The 18,565-nt window shown below is 34.7% G+C and overlaps 1 protein-coding gene across 1 annotated transcript in view; it reads left to right on the top strand.

The window, feature by feature from the left end:
- The window catches only part of KCNH7 (potassium voltage-gated channel subfamily H member 7), a 632,488-nt gene that overhangs the window by 154,759 nt on the left and 459,164 nt on the right, over positions 1-18,565 (top strand). The window lies entirely within an intron of this gene.

Here is an 18,565-nt window from a genome sequence, read left to right as displayed (position 1 = left end):
ATAAAATTTTCTCCTTAAATAAAGAAGAATTGCTCTCCATAGGCATATTCTTTTTGTCTTTCCCCCTTTACTCTTTAGGAGATTTTTTTCTACTTCATAATGTACTATTTCTTTTTTTTTTTAATTTATTTATTTAACTTCTAACATGCATTTTCACAAAATTTTGGGTTCCAAATTTTATCCCCATTTGTCCCCTCCCCTCACCCCAAAACACCAAGCATTCTAATTGCCCCTATCACCAATCTGCCCTCTCTTCTATCATCCCTCCCTTCCCTTGTCCCTATCTTCTCTTTTGTCCTGTAGGGCCAGATAACTTTCTATACCCCTTTACCTGTATTTCTTCTTTCCTAGTGGCAAGAACAGTACTCGACAGTTGTTCCTATAACTTTGAGTTCCAACTTTTCTTCATCCCTCCCTCCCCACCCATTCCCTTTGGAAGGCAAGCAGTTCAATATAGGCCATGTCTGTGTAGTTTGCAAATGACTTCCATAGTAGTCGTGTTGTGTAAGACTAACTATATTTTCCTCCATCCTATCCTGCCCCCCACTGCTTCTATTCTCTCTTTTGATCCTGTCCCTCCCCAAGAGTGTTGACTGCAAATTGTTCCCTCCTCCCATTGCCCTCCCTTCCATCATCCCCCCGACCCTGTTTATCCCCTTCTCCCCCACTTTCCTGTATTGTAAGATAGGTTTTCATACCAAAATGAGTGTGCATTTTATTCCTTCCTTTAGTGGAATGTGATGAGAGTAAACTTCATGTTTTTCCCTCACCTCCCCTCTTTCTCCCTCCACTAAAAAGTCTTTTGCTTGCCTCTTTTATGAGAGATAATTTACCCCATTCCATTTCTCCCTTTCTCCTCCCAATATATTTCTCTCTCACCGCTTAATTTCATTTTTTTAAGATATGATCCCATCCTATTCAATTCACTCTGTGCTCTCTGTCTCTATGTGTGTGTGCGTGCGTGTGTGTGTGTGTGTGTATAATCCCACCCACTACCCAGATACTGACAAGTGTCAAGAGTTACAAATATTGTCTTTCCATGTAGGAATGTAAACAGTTCAACTTTAGTAAAGTCCCTTATGACTTCTCTTTGCTGTTTACCTTTTCATGCTTCTCTTCATTCTTGTGTTTGAAAGTCAAATTTTCTTTTCAGCTCTGGTCTTTTCATCAAGAATGCTTGAAAGTCCTCAATTTCATTGAAAGTCCATTTTTTCCCCTGAAGTATTATATTCAGTTTTGCTGGGTTGGTGATTCTTGGTTTTAGTCCTAGTTCCTTTGACTTCTGGAATATCCTATTCCACACCCTTCAATCCCTTAATGTGGAAGCTGCTAGATCTTGTGTTATCCTGATTGTATTTCCACAATACTTGAATTGTTTCTTTCTAGCTGCTTGCAATATTTTCTCCTTGACCAGGGAACTCTGGAATTTGGCCACAATGTTCCTGGGAGTTTCTCTTTTTGGATCTCTTTCAGGTGGTGATCTGTGGATTCCTTGAATGCTTATTTTGTCCTCTGGTTCTAGAATCTCAGGGCAGTTTTCCTTGATAATTTCATGAAAGATGATATCTAGGCTCTTCTTTTGATCATGGCTTTCAGGTAGTCCCATAATTTTTAAATTGTCTCTCCTGGATCTATTTTCCAGGTCGGTTGTTTTTCCAATGAGATATTTCACATTATCTTCCATTTTTTCATTCTTTTAGTTTTGTTTTGTGATTTCTTGGTCTCTCATAAAGTCATTAGCCTCCATCTGTTCCATTCTAATTTTGAAAGAACTATTTTCTTCAGTGAGCTTTGGAACCTCCTTTTCCATTTGGCTAATTCTGCTTTTGAAAGCATTCTTCTCCTCATTGGCTTTTTGAACCTCTTTTGCCAGTTGAGTTAGCCTATTTTTCAAGGTGTTATTTTCTTCAGCATGTTTTTGAGTCTCCTTTATCAAGGTGTTGACCTGCTTTTCATGCTTTTCTTTCATCTCTCTCATTTCTCTTCCCAGTTTTTTCCTCTACATCTCTAACTTGATTTTCAAAATCCTTTTTGAGCTCTTCCATGGCCTGAGCCCATTGAATATTTATTTTGCCTGTTTGGGATACAGAAGCCTTGATTTCTATGTCTTTCTCTGATGGTAAGCATTGTTCTTCCTCCTCTGAAAGCAAGGGAGGAGATATATGTTCACCAAGAAAGTAGCCTTCTATGGTCTTATTTTTTTTTCCCTTTTCTGGGCATTTTCCCAGTTGGTTAGTTGACTTCTGAGTGTCTTCTCCACACCCACCTTGCCTCCAGATCCACCCAGCTTCCACCCAGCCAATGCTTGGGGTCTGAGATTCAAATGCTGCTTACCAGCCTCAGGGCTTTGGGTGGGGGCAGGGCTGCTATTCAGTGTGAGATATGGTTCAGGTGCTCAGGTGGGGGCAGGGCCACCACAGGGGGCTCAGTTCCGTCAGGGGGTTTATGCAGAGACCTTCAACAGTGGATCCGAGCTCCTGCCTGCTCTGGGAGCCCCTGTCTGCTGCCGCCTCCACTGCTGCCTCCTGAGGGGGCCTGAGTTATGGGGGCATCCCACTCCTCTCTCCACGAACTGAAAAGCCCCTCTCACTGACCTTTGTGGCCTGTGGGTGGAGGGACCTCCTTGGCCACTGGAGATTCTGTCCCTGAAGCCTGCTCAGATCTGCTCCTCTGGGTGCCTTGCAGCCAAGACAGGGCTGGGCTCTGCTCAAGGTCCAGTGTGCAAGGGACCTTTCGGGTCAGTTTTTCAGGTCTCTCTGGAACAGAAATCTCCTCTGCTCCATTGTTGTGTGGCTTCTGGTGCTCCCAAAGTTTTGGGGAGTTCTTCTTTACAGGTATTTTATGGGCTGTGGGTTCAGAGCTAGCATATGTGTATCTTTCTACTCCACCATCTATAATGTACTGTTTCTTACAGGCAGTTCACTATCAATATCATCACTGAATTTAGAGCTAGAGTCATATATATCTTCATCTATGCAATAAAAGCTCATCAATGATTTTTTCTGCCTAGCTTACTTTTTAGAAGTTGCATATAACTCACCTGTAATTGAATTTTCTAGGAATTTTATAATAGACTTAATTCAGTACATTTAAGTCAATAACTTGCTCTTCAGTATCCCCCATAGCACTCTCTACCCCTAAGGTAAACATTTCCATTAATTGTAGCCCATTTTTACTGTTTCTTTGAGGTAAGGTAGGATAAGTTTAAAAAGAAAGATACCACTTTTAAAACTGATTAAGAAGCGGTTTGAAGGGGCAGGTAATGCTTGAACTTTATTCAAATCTAAATTGGTTCAAAGAAAGAAAATGTATAAATATACTCAAATGGTAACAGAAATCTATCTTAATCAATAGAGAAGTAGGGGGACAAGAGAGTAAGAGAAAGAAATAGTGATAAATAGAGGGTAGAAAAGAATGCAGTGATCAGAAGTAAAGCAGACTTTAGAGGCATGTTAGGATAGAAACAGAGGAGGATAAACAAAAGAAAATAGGATGGAGGGAAAAGCACAGTTAAAAATCATAAGTGTGAACATGAATGATGAAATTGCCCATAAAACAGAAAAGAATGGATTAGAAATCAGAATACAAAAAAATATGTTGTTTACAAGAAATATACTTGAAACAGAGACACACATAGAGTTAAAATAAGGGGCTAGAACAGAATCTATTAATTCTTCAACTGAAGTAAAAAAAAAAAAAAGCAACATTCACGATCTCAGACAAAGCAAAAATAGACCTAATTAAAAGAGATAAGCAGGGAAGCTATATCTTGCTAAAAGGCCCCATAGATAATGAAGCAATATCAACAATATAAATGCACCAAAAGGCATAACACCCAAATTCTTAAAATAAAAGTGAAATTAATTACCTAAGGAAAGAGTAAAATTATACTAGTGGGGGAACCTCAACTTTCCCTTCTGAGAGTTAGATAAATCTAGCCTTAAAGTACTCAAGAAAGAGGTCAAGGTGATGAATAGAATCTTAGAAAAGTTAAATATGGCAGATCTGCATAGAAAACTGAGTGGCAATTTTTTTCAGATGTACATGTCACCTTCACAAAAAATTGAGCATGTACATTAAAAGCCCACCTACTAAATGTAGAAAAGCACAAATATTAAATGCATCTTTTTAGGCTATAATGAAATAAAAATTATATTCAATAAAGGGCTATGGGAGCATATATTGAAAATTAATTGGAAGCTAAATAATCTAATCATTCAGAATGAGTGGGTCAAAAAATAAATCACAGAAATAATAATTTCATCAGAGTGACATTATTCCAAAATTTCTGCCATGAAGCAAAATCAGTGTGTTGGGGGAAATTTAAATCTCTAAATTTATACATCAAAAAAAGAGAAAAAGATCCAATAATTCAATTGGGCATGCAACTAAAAGAACTAGAAAAAGAAAAAAAATTAAATTCCCCCAATTAAGCATCAGAATGGAATTCTTGAAAAATCAAAGGAAAGATGAATAAAATAAAAAATTAATTTAATTAATAATGTAAACAAGGAGCCAGTTTTATGGAAAACAATAAAATAGATAAACTATTGATTAATTTGATTTTAAAAGAAAAAGAAAAGAAAATTACCGATATAAAAAGTGAATAGGGTGAATACAACATCAATGAAAATTAAATTAAAGCAGTTATTAGAAGTATTTTCCTAATTACATTTCAACAAATATGACAAAGTAAATGAAATGGATGAATATTTACAAAAATATAAATTGCCCAGATTAATAGAATAGGAATGAATTCAACTTTGAAAAAGAAATTGAATAATCAATAAATGAACTCCAGAATAAAAAAATACTTAGGACCAAATCAATTTACAAGTGAATTCTACCAAACACTTAAGAAACATTTAATCCCAATACTATGTAAACTGCTTGAAAAAATAGGTAAGGAGGGAATCCTACAAAATTCCTTTTATGACACAAATATCATTTTGATACGTATACCAGAGAGAGCAGAAGCACAGAAAGAAAACTACAGACCAATTTCCTTAATAATTGAAATTGAAATTGAAAAAAATTAAATAAAATATTAGCAAGGAGATTACAGTAATATATCACAATCATGCACTATATTGAAATGAGATTTCTACCAGGAATATACAGCTGGTACAATATTAGGACAACTATAAGCATAATTAACCACATCAGTAGCAAAAAGAACAAAAACATGATTATATCAATAAATGCAAAAACAGAATTTGGCAAAATAAGACATCTATTCTTATTAAATACATTAGAAATCATAGAAGTAAATGAAGCCTTTCTTAAAATAATAAGTAACATTCATCTAAAACCAAGAGAAAGTATTATCTATGATTGGGATCAACTTGAAGGCTTCCCAATAAGGTCAGGGGATATCCTTCATCTCCATTTTTCAATATTCTACTAGAAACACTAGCTATGACAATAAGACAATAAAAAGAAATTGAAGGAATAAAAATAAGCTATGAAGAAACAAAACTATCACTCTTTACAGATGATATGATTGTATATTTAGAGAATCCTGGAGAATCAACTGAAAAACTAGTTGCAACAATTAACAATTTTTCCAAAGCTGTAGGGTTTAAAATAAACCCACACAAATCATCAGTATTCCTATATACTATCAGCAAAAACCAGCAGAAAGAGATAGAAAGAGAAATTCCTTTCAAAATAACTGCAGACATTATAAACTACTTGGGAGTTTACCTGCCAAGACCAAAGTGAAGACTAAGTGAACACAATTACAAAATATTTTCCATACAAATAAAGAGATATCTAAAGAATTAGTTCCTCATGGGGAGGGGGCTGAGCCAATGTAATAAAAATGACAATTCTGCCTAATTTAATTTATTCAGTGCCATGCAAATCAACCTTCCAAAGAATTATTTATAGAACTAGAAAAAATAATAACAAAATTCATCTGGAAAAACAAATAGGTTGAGAATATCAAGGGAATATATATTTTTTTAAATGATAAGGAAGGTAGCTTAGCAGTATCAGATTTCTAACTATTATTAGAAAATGGTCATCATTGAAACAATTTGTTACTGTTTACAAAAAAGAGTAATAGATCAGTGGAATAGGTTATGTATACAATACACAATAGTAAAGGACAATAGCAATCTAATATTTGATAAAAAGAAAGATCCAAGTAAGAAGTTGCCATTTGACAAAAATGGCTGGGGAAACAGGAAAGCAGTTTGGAAGAATCAAATATGTTAGATGGCATAGACCATCTGACACTGTATACCAAAATAAGATCAAAATGAATAAATTATTTAGATATGAATGATATTATAAATAAATTAAAAGAGCATTAAAAATTGTACCTGTGAGATCTAAGGATATGGGAAGCATTTATGACCAAGCAAGAGATAGAGTTAATTATGGGAAATAAAATGGATCATTTTGATAACAAGAAATTTCAAAGCTTTGTACAAAACTAATTCATCCAAAATTAGAAAGGAAACAGAATGCTGGAAAAATATTTATACTAATTTTCTCTGATAAAGGCCTCATTTCTTAAGGTAGCTGGACCAAATTTATAAAAATGGGAGCCATTTCTGCTTGATAAATATCATATGAACAGTCCATTTTCAAAAAAAGAAGAAATAAAAGTTATCAATAGCTAAATGAAAATGTACTAGATCACTATAGATTAAATATATGCACATCAAAATAACTTTGAGATACTACTTTACACCTATCAGACAAGACAATAGAAGAAAATGACAAACATGGGTAGGGATGTGGAAAAATTAGTACACTAATGCACAGTTGTGAACTGATCTAACCATTCTGAAGAATAATTTGGAAATATGCCAAAAAACTATAAAACTGTTGGTACCCTTTGAACCAGCAATAGCACTAAGTCTGTATCCTAGGGATTCTTTTTTTATTCATTTATTTGTTTTCAGTTTTCTGCAATCACTTCCATAAGTCTTAGATTTTCTCCCCATCCCTTCTCCCTCCCTCCTCATGCAATCTTATATGGTTTCTATGCATACATTCTTATTAAGCACATTGTCACATTAGTCATGTTGCATAGAAGAATTAAAAGGAGTGGGTGAAACTACAAGAAAAAACAAACCAAAACAAAACATAACAAGTGAGAAAATATTCTGCTTCATTCTGTGTTCGAATTCCACAGTTCTTTCTCTGGATGTGGATGGTATTTTGCCTCAAGATTCCTTTGGGAATGTTTTAGGTCCTTGCATTGCCATGAAGGGCTACATTTACCAGAAAATTCCTTGCACACTGTATTTGTTGCTGTGTACAAAGTTCTCCTGGTTCTGCTCCTTTCACTCAGCATCAGTTCATATAAGTCTTTCCAGGCCTCTCTGAAGTCTTCCTGTTCATCATTTCTTATAGCACAACAGTATTCCATTACATTCATATACCACAACTTCTTCAATTGTTCCCCAATTGATGAACATCCTCTCGTTTTTCAGTTCTTGGCCATTGTTATTCAGTATGGTACTAGAAATGTTAGCTTCAGCAATAAGAATTTTTTTAAAATGAAAAAAGGATCTATTTGTTCAAAAATATTTATAGCTAATCACTTTTTGGTGGCAAATAATTAAAATTGAAAAGATGTTCATCAGTTGGGGAATTGCTGAACAAGTGGTGGTATATGGTTGTGAAGAAATATTATTCTGCTATAAGAAACGATAGTTTCAGAACAAAATGAAGAAAACATATTAACTGATGCAAAGAGAAGTAAGCAGAACTAGGAAAATAATCTACACAGTAACAACAATATTGAAAGGGTGATCAGTTGTTAAAGACTTAGCTACTCTGATCAATACAATGATCTAAGATAATTCCAAAATGCTATCCACTTCCAGAGAGAGAGAACTCGTGAACTCTGAATAAGGATTGAAGAATATTTTTTTTTCATTTTTTTCCTACTTTCTCTTTGTAACATAGCTAAAATGGAAATATGTTTAGATGACTTCATATATATATAATCTATAACAAACTGCATTCTCAGGAGCAGGGAGGAGTAGTATGGAGGGAGGGCATTTGGAATTCAAAATTATTTTAAAGTGAGTCTTAAAAAGTATATGTAATTGAGAAACATTTAATGAAATAAGTAAAAATGTATTAAAAGTAAAAATCAATTAAGGTTTAATCAGAACCTTTTATATACCATTACTCTCCATCCAATGTAATAAGTGCAAGCATATTTTGGATTAGTTTTATACACCCTACCAATTCAACCTTAATTAATACAGTATTTGCTTTTCTAGGATACCCAACTTGCTTTTACTAGTAGAACTCAGTCTGCATCAATCAAAGGTCCATTATGTCTTAGCTCTCTATGATCAACAAACCACCACTACCTTTGTGTTAAAAGGAAATTAATTCCCTGCTGAAGCAATTTCATTACCTATCTATACTGCTCTACCCAGGCATGTTGATTCTGTACATGTACATGTATATGCATGTATTTTGTACTATTGTACATTGACACTGGATTTTGTTTATTTGTGTTTTAGATTGCGCTACTGTTGTTGTTTCATCACAACCCCCAAGACATCATGTTGATAACAATGGGTATTTCCCAAACTGATCATATCTTTCCATTTCTCCCATCTCCAACATCTCCCACAGGGACTTCCTTGTGGTTTGGGGAATTACCCTGTTCTTTGTCTTTGTTGAACTGTTTCTTAAGGAAATTCTTCCTCCCTGTTTTGGGCACCTTGCCTTCAATCCTTTGATAACATCAACTTCACACTTTTTTCTTCTGATCACTAGCTTCTCCCTAGTACCTGTTTAAAACAGTTTGTATCTTACTTTTACACCAACTTAATCTTTGATGTACTAGAACCAGTTCCTGGGGCTAATGTAAGGCACCTGTTCAAATTTAGACAATAAGAACTGAGGAGACCTTTCTTTTAAAAAAAAATTATTTATTTTTCATTTATAACATTCAGTTCCACTAGCTTTTGAGTTTTAAATTTTCTCCCCCTCCCCAAGATGGCATACAATCTGATACAGGCTTTACATACACATTCACATTAAGCATATTTTCACATTAGTCATGTTGCAAAGAAGAATTATAACCAGTGGAATGAACAATAAGAAAGAGAAAACAAAACAAAACAAAAAAAAGAGAAATAGGAAATAGTATGCTTCAATCTGCATTCAGATTCCATAATTCTTTCTCTGCTTGTGGACAGCATTTTCCATCATGAACCTTTTGGAATTGTCTTAGAACCTTGCATTACTGAGAAAAACCAAGTCTATCAAAGTGTGACTATAGCTGTGTACATCAGTTCATATAAGTCTTTCCAGAGGAGTCACTTTTTAAAACAAATGTGAAATCTTCTGGTATAAATTTCTAAGCTTCTAGAAGCTGGGGACTTTTTTTCATTTGTTGGTTGATTGTTTGGTTTCCTTTGTGTTTCTACACTTAGCAGGCTGTCTAGTATATAGTACTTAATGAATTCTTATTCACTAATTAAAATTAAAATTTAGGACTATTTGTCATTTTGGATCCTTAATCTTGATTTATCAAAATTGACATCATCTTAGTCAATTTCAAATTACTTCCTTTTAAAAAAAATTATTATATCCTGAGTTCAGGAATTTTCCACATGGTAAAATTACCATTTTCCCCTGTAAATTAAAGGGCAGTTTTCTTCGAAAGGGAAAGTAGAAAAGTGTCTGACAGAAACTGCAGAATAGACATAATTGGGTGATAGTCAGTAATCTTTCATAAAGCATGAAATCTTAACCTGGGGTCCAGAGGTGAAGTTTTGTTTTGTTTTAAATAGTGTGATAACTGAATTTCAATATATTGGCTTCCTTTTGATCCTATGTAATTTATTTTATGGATTAAAAAATATTCTGAAACTGGGGTCCATAGGTTTCACCAGACTGCCAAATGGCCCATCACACACACACGTGCGCACGCACACACACACACACACACACACACACACACACCACACATACAAACACACCACTAAGAATTCACCTTCAAAAAGATACCTACATAAGAATATATATGAGATTTGTAGCAATAATCTCAAGAATTAACTTTTACTGTTAGCAATTAGTAGGCATGTGAACATAGAATGATAGAATTATGGATTTAGAGCTAAAAGATACACAAGAGACCATTCAGTACATCCACATCATTTTACAAATGAGGAAACTGAGACCCAGGGACATTAAGTGATTTTGTCCAATATCACACTAGTATCAGAAGTTATATTTGAACTGACATCCTCCAACTTTCCCTGTATTTATAGCATCTCGGTGTTTATCCAGGTGTCCAGTCGGTCATGCCTTTGCCTAAGTGGCCTCTATTTCTGGGATATACTTCCTCCTCCTCTCTGCCTTTTAGAATTCCTGCCTTCCTTCAGTGGCTGGGGTTCTACCTGCTACCAAAGTCTTTCCTGGTCAACCCAACAATTAGCACCGCCCACATTAGACATTATTTTGCATTCTCTTTGTATTTGCTTACTGTTTCATTTTTATATCCCCAGGTCTTGCCAGACTACTTTGCCCATAGTGGGATTTCATAAATGTTCATAAAACAGATATTTATTAAATATACATTAAAATGTTTCATTTTGCTTGTTAGAAACTCTATCTCTATGTAGATATCACCTAACATGAACAGACAGGAAAAGGCTTAGATTAAGTGTTAGCTTAATCACTTTCATTCTGACAACTGAAAGCAATATATGGTGACATATACATTTTCAAATAAAATGCAGAATTCCTTTTGATTTTTGCAGTGAATGGTCATGGGGTATAGCGGATAAAATGACTTAGCTTAGAGTCAGGAAAAGCCCACTTCAAATTCTGTTGCTAAAATAATTAGTCACCAGCTAGGACTTACCTCCTGAGCACCTAAAGCAGTCCTCATAATTTAATAAATACTTCATAAATACTTATTGATTGATTCATTGATTGATTGATCTAACAAGTCAGAGGAAATTTGTTTTATGATAGAGTTTCCTAGCCTGACAGCATTCATAAATTCAAGGAAGAAAGAGCACAGATTATAGGAAAAAGAATCAATCATCTTCTGCCATCTTTCCATTCTTTACTCTCTAATCTTTTGCTGTTGGTCATTCACTTGAGCTCTTTGACTTTGGCTCCTTTACCTCCTTATTTTTCTTCCATCTCCTTTGGAAGGTAATTGCTGGTGTAAACGTTCTTCATGGCAGAAACTAAAGCCTCTGTGGAACATTCCTTTTTAACAAGAATGGAAAGAAATTTGCTGCTTTTTGAGGCTTTTCCAACTTATTTATGAGTTCTAAGTTGAGAAACTCAGTTTTGCCCATTCTAACTCAAAAGTTACATAGGCTGCTAAAAAAACACATGACTGTAGGATCTTATGAAAAGTTCCTGTGAGGTTTGAGGAGCACAGAATAACTCAAAAAATCAGTTTTATAGTGAGGAGAATGTGAACCCAATTCTTTCTGGAAAATGTAACTGAAAGTATAGGAAACAGGTAAAGAAGGATAAAAGACTTTAACAGACTTACCAGCATTGGAAAAAATATTTTTATTGTATTAGCTGGTACCCAAAAGAACCCAAGTTCTTCCCGTTTGTACTTTCTAAAGGTATGCTGTCTAGGGACTATATTCATGGAATATCTTCATATTTTTTAGCAAAGCAAGGGACCAATAGATTAATGGTGGCAATAGAATCCTTTGTGAAAAAGTTCTAAAAATACAGCCCTGTTCCAAATCTCTGCTGATACAAAAGACACAGAGATGCCATCTAGATTATTGCTTTAGTAAAATATTCAGCACTGAGGGCATGCACTGTATAAAATAGGAGCAAGGATATAACACAATTTACATTTCCTATAAAAAAAATTTTTAAAGCCCATGCCCTTTCATTTTTTACTTCTTGGTGTTCACATACACCTGCAAAGTTAAAAATATATTACTTACTATTTTATATGGTTTATTACTTATGTGAAAAAATATTATAAAGAATATATACTGATGGGCCCCTAAGATGATTGTGAGTATTTCCATGAAGAAAGGAAAGTCATTTTCAATTCTGTATTACCTAATGACTCAATAGCTTTTATTACAGTTAATTTCATTAGGTTAAAATGGAAAATTTTTTAATAAAAATTTTTCCCATATTTTAGAAAATATTCATCCCCCTACTTGAGATTGTTCACATGGAAAGATCAAGAATACCCAGTGGACAAACCTTTCGGTACCACTCTAATTTTTGCCATGCCAGAAAGCAGAGGAAGTCGCCAGCATTATGGGCTGATCTTTAGTGAAGAAATTGTGGTAAAATACGAGCAGTAGTCATGCAAAATTGAGATGAAAGAGTTAGCTAGCATTATTGGAGTGAATATTCACACTGATATTTTCATAGATCAGTTTAATTGCAGGAAGTATGGTTCGTGTTTGGTGAATTACACATGGCTCCAAAGAGTTTCACATATTTCCATTTTAAATGGAAATACGTGACTAAAAGTGCTAAAGAACATATATCAGTAAATAATCAAGCCCTGTGTCTTATGCCTTATGGATCTTGAACATCATCTTCCTAGGGATTTCAGCTTTTCATTAGAGACTGTTTGGGGGTGGGGTAGGGGAGTTGCCTTTAATAGTGTGACTTTCATTGCCTTCTTAACTTTCATTAATTATTGGGTCTCCAGCTTGAGATACCAAATCTCCTAAACCATCCTTGGTTCAGACATCAGCTCTAACTTGATTGATAATTATCTCCCCCCACCTTTTGCCATTACCACCTCAGCTATATACCAAATTTTGTTTTCTAGTCCCATTTTCCCTACCAACCCTAGTATGTTAGTATGTAGGCCACAAAGGTGAGTTCACCCTAGTATGCTAGTATGTAGGCCACAAAAGTGAGTTCTCTAGGACTTATTTGTAAAAGGGAAAATATTTTATAAATTCAGAAATAAGATAAAGCAATTAAGTTATGTTAAAGAAAATTAATTTAGTTTCAGATTAGGTGGCACTAAAACATCTTTAATTATTGTGTCCATCTACATTTCCCCACACCTAGTTTGGTCATGCCACTTTCTAGGCTAGGAGCCTATACAACTTCTTAGGGACCTTGGAAGACACATATCTTGTCCCAGAACATCACTTGCTAAATCTTCTATTACAGGCTGAATTTTAGCCAATTAAGAAGCATCTTAATTGCATTATAGGCTCTCAGTTGTGTTGCTCATACTCCTACAGATCAATAATTTTAACATCCCCTCCTCCTAACCAAAGAACAAACAAGGATTTACACAATGAATAAAAACAGTCTTGCCAGTACTTCAAAAATAGAATATATCACCACTCCAAAAGCACAAAAATGACAAGTCCATCTGTCATAGTATTTATTCCAAATTATTGGCTTTTTACAAATAATGAACTCATTGATATATGTCTGTAGTGTGAGTCTTTTGTAGTAGGCACTAATATGTATGCTGTGTATGCTGTTTCCCATATTAAACTGTGAACTCTTTGAGAGTAGGAACCATTGAGTGCTTAATAAATGTCTTCAGATTGACTAATATAGCTGAATCTACACCAATTAATTTATTTTTTGAGGTTTTTGTTGGGTTTTTTTGTTTGTTGTTTGGTAATAAAAATTCAAATAGAAAGTATATATCTCTGGTTATGTGATATGTTACTTTAATATCATGGAGTCATGGAAGAAAATTTGGACATCTTTTAGTCCAGGGGTAGGAAATTTTTGGCCTTGAGGCCACATGTGACCCTGTAGGTCCTCAGGTGTGGCCCTTTGACTGAATCCAAACATCACAGAACAAATGTGGCCTTCTATATACCCCTTAAGGGGATTTGTTCTATAAAGTTTGGATTCAGTCAAAAGGTCACCCTTGAGGACTTAGAGGGCCACATGTGGCCGTGAGGCCACAGGTTTCTCACCCCTATTCTAACCCAAACCTTTTGTTTTAAAAATGAGATCAATACCCAGAAAAGTAAAGTCACTCTGGTCATATGTGGTTGAGCAATGATTCCGAACCCATTTCTAGTATGCCCATCCTGTGCTTTTACTACTACATCAAATTCAATCACATCCTGTTACTTTTCCTTTGTCTTTTGCTCTACATTTCATTCTTATTTTACCTTCTCTGTTTTTAAAACTATACTAGGCTGTATATAGGAGATGAAAAATGGACAGGCCATGATACCTGCTACCTAATTGTAAATGAAAATTGTCTGTTCACAGTATTTCTAAAGTTGTGAAAGTAAGGCTAACTAATTTTTAATGAGCCCAATTTTAAAGCAATTCAAGTGCAATCTGTTCAAATATTTCAAAATAATGTATGACAGTTTAGGGAGGGTGGTTCATTCCTATCTTCTACAGTGCCTATTAGAAGGAGGCAGCATAGTCAAAGGGAAGGTCACTCTGAAATACTGAAGTATTGTGCCTTATGGCCTGTAGTTCAGATCCCAACTCCAATGCTACTTGTGTGATTTTGGGCAAGTCACTTAATTTCCCTGGGCCTCAGTTTCGTTACCTGTAAAATGGGGGCATTGGGTTAGATGCTGTCTGAAATCCCTTCCATCTGTAGGTCTGTGATCTTCAGTATTTTTTTTAATTTGAAGTTTTCACTGGTTATCAACATTAATTAATATTAATGAGTACCTGCTTTATATAGAACACTAAAGCACTCATTGATCTGATGAAAGACATCAGTAGTCATCTGTCTGATAAATGCCTCCTTGGGATGACATTTCATTTTGGCATTTTTTTTCCATTAGGGCTCCTAAAAGTGAACCTGCAACTGATATCTCCAGGAATATTGTCAGGGCCACTTGCACTAGGGCTCCCATTCTAACACTGACATGATTATTATTAGTGCTAACAATGAATAGCTCTTTAAAGTCCACAAAATGTCTGATGCTTTGTCTCATTTAAATCCTCACAACCATCTGGTGAAGTAAGTACCACAAGTATCATTATTCCCATTTAACAGATGAAAAAAATGACTCAAAGTACTTAGATGGGCCTCGTGTGTCAAATTTCTAAGAGGAAGTGGGTAAGAGTCACAGAGGATTATGATTGTCCAACATTAGAAGGAATAAGGAATATCCAAATTAAGTAGATAATGCTTTCGTCTGAACAACATTATGATATTCATATTCATATATGTTCTACCAGGTAATAATGAGGGTTATAGGACAATATATGTGAAATCTCTACTAGATTTTTGAAAAAGATAATGCTCTAAGATAAGGAAGTCTTTTTTGGCATCCAAGTGTACCATCCTCGACAGGGGAATGACAGGTGACATCAAACAGGGCATTTAAGTTTTTATTGAACATTGGTTTCCCAAGAGATAAGATCTTTATCTCTTTCAAGTGGGTTAGGTTATTAGATGGAGTGTCATAAGACCTGATTAATTATAGCCTGTAAAAAAATTTTTTTAAAGGTGCTAGAAATCACAAGACATTATTCTTATTAGTCTTGTTTTAATTTGTCCAACCTAAAAAAAAAAAATGAACCAATTAGAGAAGCAATCAGCTTATTTTTTTATCTTGTGGGCTTAAAGCCATTTCAAGTACAATGTTAATTTGTGTAGGCATTACAACTTTTATTTCATAAGCTCCTATTCAAGATACTCACAGTAAGTTTGCATTTGATTCAGAATAAAAGGAAATGTCAAAATTGCAGAAGTTTCTCTGTCCCTTGGCAGAGCTATTGTGGCTTAATATATAACTATAAATTCTCTTGTCTTAGTTCAATTTCTTCCCTTCAAGCTTAAAAGGGCTTGAAAATAAAATAAAATAAAAATGAGAAGAGATGAAAAAAAGAAAAACTCCATGGAAAGGAAAATAAAATCTCCTAAACCTTGCACAGGTTCCCTGCCACATTGGAGCTTCTGATTTATCATTATGATCTAACCCAGCTATCACCTGAAGTCACTATTGCCAATGTCCACTCTCTCTGGTAGCAGGCAAAATGTTCCTATGGGCATCACAAAGAGTGCCACAAGGGAAAATTTTGCCCTCAAGGAAAATTAAGTTAAATGGATTAAATGCTGGGCCTCTCCCCCATCATGCCCTCTTTTTTTCAGCCTACATTTCTCCTTGAGAGTGGAGGGCAAACAGAAGGAGAATGAGCTCACCAAAAGAGCAAAAAAAAAAAATTTACTTAGGTCTTTCATGAAGTGTTCTATGCCAGAACTAACATTATAGCCAGAATAAGTGAGTTAAATGTTTTAGAACTTGAAGAGAGTTATTAATGAGTCAAATTATATTCTTAATCTCAGTTCATACTTGTTTTTGTAAAACATCACGTTCATAAATTCAAGTTAAAAACAAAATATTAAACTGTGCTGAAAACTGCAGAAAGATTATTGAGATGCATTTAGCAATAGTAACATACTTCAAGAAAAATAAACTAAGAAATGAACCAATTAGAGAAGACTGGCATAGAATGCATTTATACTAGTTGAAATTGTCTGCAAACCCCTATATGCTATTAATACTATATTGTTATGAGAGAAGCAAGAATGTTAGCAAATTCATCGTGGATCAATTACATTATCTGGAATATGGTGGTAAAATCTGTTATTGTGCAGATCAAACATAGTATTTGTTTAAAAGGTAACTTTGAAAAATTTTTAAATGTATTTAAACTTAAGGGCATTGCTATAATCATAATTATTATTATGAGAATTAGCATGAAAAGGGAATAAGAATTTATTAAGCCCTTCCTGTGTTCCAGAAACTGTGCTAACACTTTTACAATATTACTTCATTTGGTCCTAACAGCAACCCTGTAAGGTAGATGCTACTTTATTACTAAAGTTATATTTATGGTATTCAAATAAGTCAGAAAATTTTCAGTTCTGATATGATCTACCACCTTTGTATGGACTTCATAACAATAAATGGGTTTTTCCATTACTACCTTTAAAGCCATGTGGTACATATAGTAGTGATTTCTCTGGTGCATTGCTGAAAATTAAGTATAGTCACAGCTCTTATACGTCTTCTCAGTGTTATATATTGTGTGCATTGTTAAGACTCACTGCACTGAACTTCAGGACAGTATCCAGTTAATGTTATCATCTGGCTGGTAAGGGAGAATTAACCACATTATGAATGAGCACCAAGACCCAAATCAAATAAATTAGACATTTTCAATGAACATTTTTCTATTCAAAGCACACAACATCATAGTGTTGATATACAGTAAAGAAGCTAGTCAAACCATTTTCTCATCAAAGAACTTCATAAAATTCAAACCTACAAAGACCTACAACTCAAATTGTTTCTATCTGAGTTAAAAATTAAATTAAACATCCCATACCAACTGTCAGACAATCCTTCCAGCTGGAACATTCATGATGTGATAAAATTAGAATGTCAAAAGGAAAACACCCCCAACATGAATGTGCTTGATTTAAGCTAAACACATCTCAGATTTGCTGATACTTCAGCTAAATTTCTGCTGTGCAGTGCCCACAGAGGCAGCATTTATGTCACAAGAGAGTGCTCTGCTGAATGGGAAACCTTCTTTACCCCTTTATCCTAGCATTAGGCAAGTTTAAGGAAGTGTTATTAATGATTATCATTGGCAGTCTGTTGAATTGCATATCTACAGTGGTAAAGCTCTGGGATGTTTAATTAAATTCTATGTTGACTTTTAATTCAACAGGAAAGGCATCAAGAATCTTTTTAATGTATAAAAGCCATAAATTACTAGCTTCTTATTGGGCCATGAAACTATGGATTACAAAATGAAAGAAATGGCTACCCTCACACCCAAAAAATAATAGCTCATAGAACATGTATAATATGACCCATTTCAGAGGTTTCCAAAGTCCTGGATAAATTTAATATTTTGCTGCTTTCCCCTATCTTCCTACATTTGTGCATGGTGTTCTCTAAGTCTAGGATGCCCTCTCAACAATTCTCCCTGTTGAGATCTTTCAAGGTCTACCTCAAATACCACCTTTGTGAATAACCCTTCCCTGATGCCCTAAGGCAGATATGATCCTTTCTCAGACCTTTAAGATCACTTTTGTGTACTCCCTCTTAGGCTTTGTCTGTTTCTTTTTTGTGTTACATCTACAAATGACACCTTAGCATCTAGAACACTGGATGCAAGGTCAGGAAGATCTTATTTTGAATCCTGCCTCAGATTCTTTCTATTTTGGTGATCTTGGGCAAGTATTTATTTCTCAGTCTCCGTTTCCTCATCTGTAAAAAGATAATAATAACGTTTATCTTTCAAGGCTCTTGAGAGGATCAAATGAAATAACATATGCACTTTCCAAATCTTAAAGTGCTAACACTGACATTATGACTGTATATTTCATATCCATCATACTGAATTGTAGATTCCAAGAAGAAAGATCTTTTCTCCCCATTGATCTTTGTGTCTCCATCAACATCTACAGCACTGCTTTATACACAGGCATTTCCAAGGTGTCCATTTAACTGAATTATTGAACTTTATCCACAAGAAAGTTATTTCATTCACCTCTGAAACATAGTTTTCTCTAGGAAGAGGAGAGGAATATTGCCTATCCATACAGATATTATTGACCAGCAGAACTTTTTAAAACTTC

This window comes from Notamacropus eugenii, chromosome 5 (genome assembly GCF_028372415.1).
Source record: "Notamacropus eugenii isolate mMacEug1 chromosome 5, mMacEug1.pri_v2, whole genome shotgun sequence".
Lineage (NCBI taxonomy): Eukaryota > Metazoa > Chordata > Mammalia > Diprotodontia > Macropodidae > Notamacropus > Notamacropus eugenii.
This window is presented reverse-complemented; position numbering and strand designations above follow the sequence as displayed.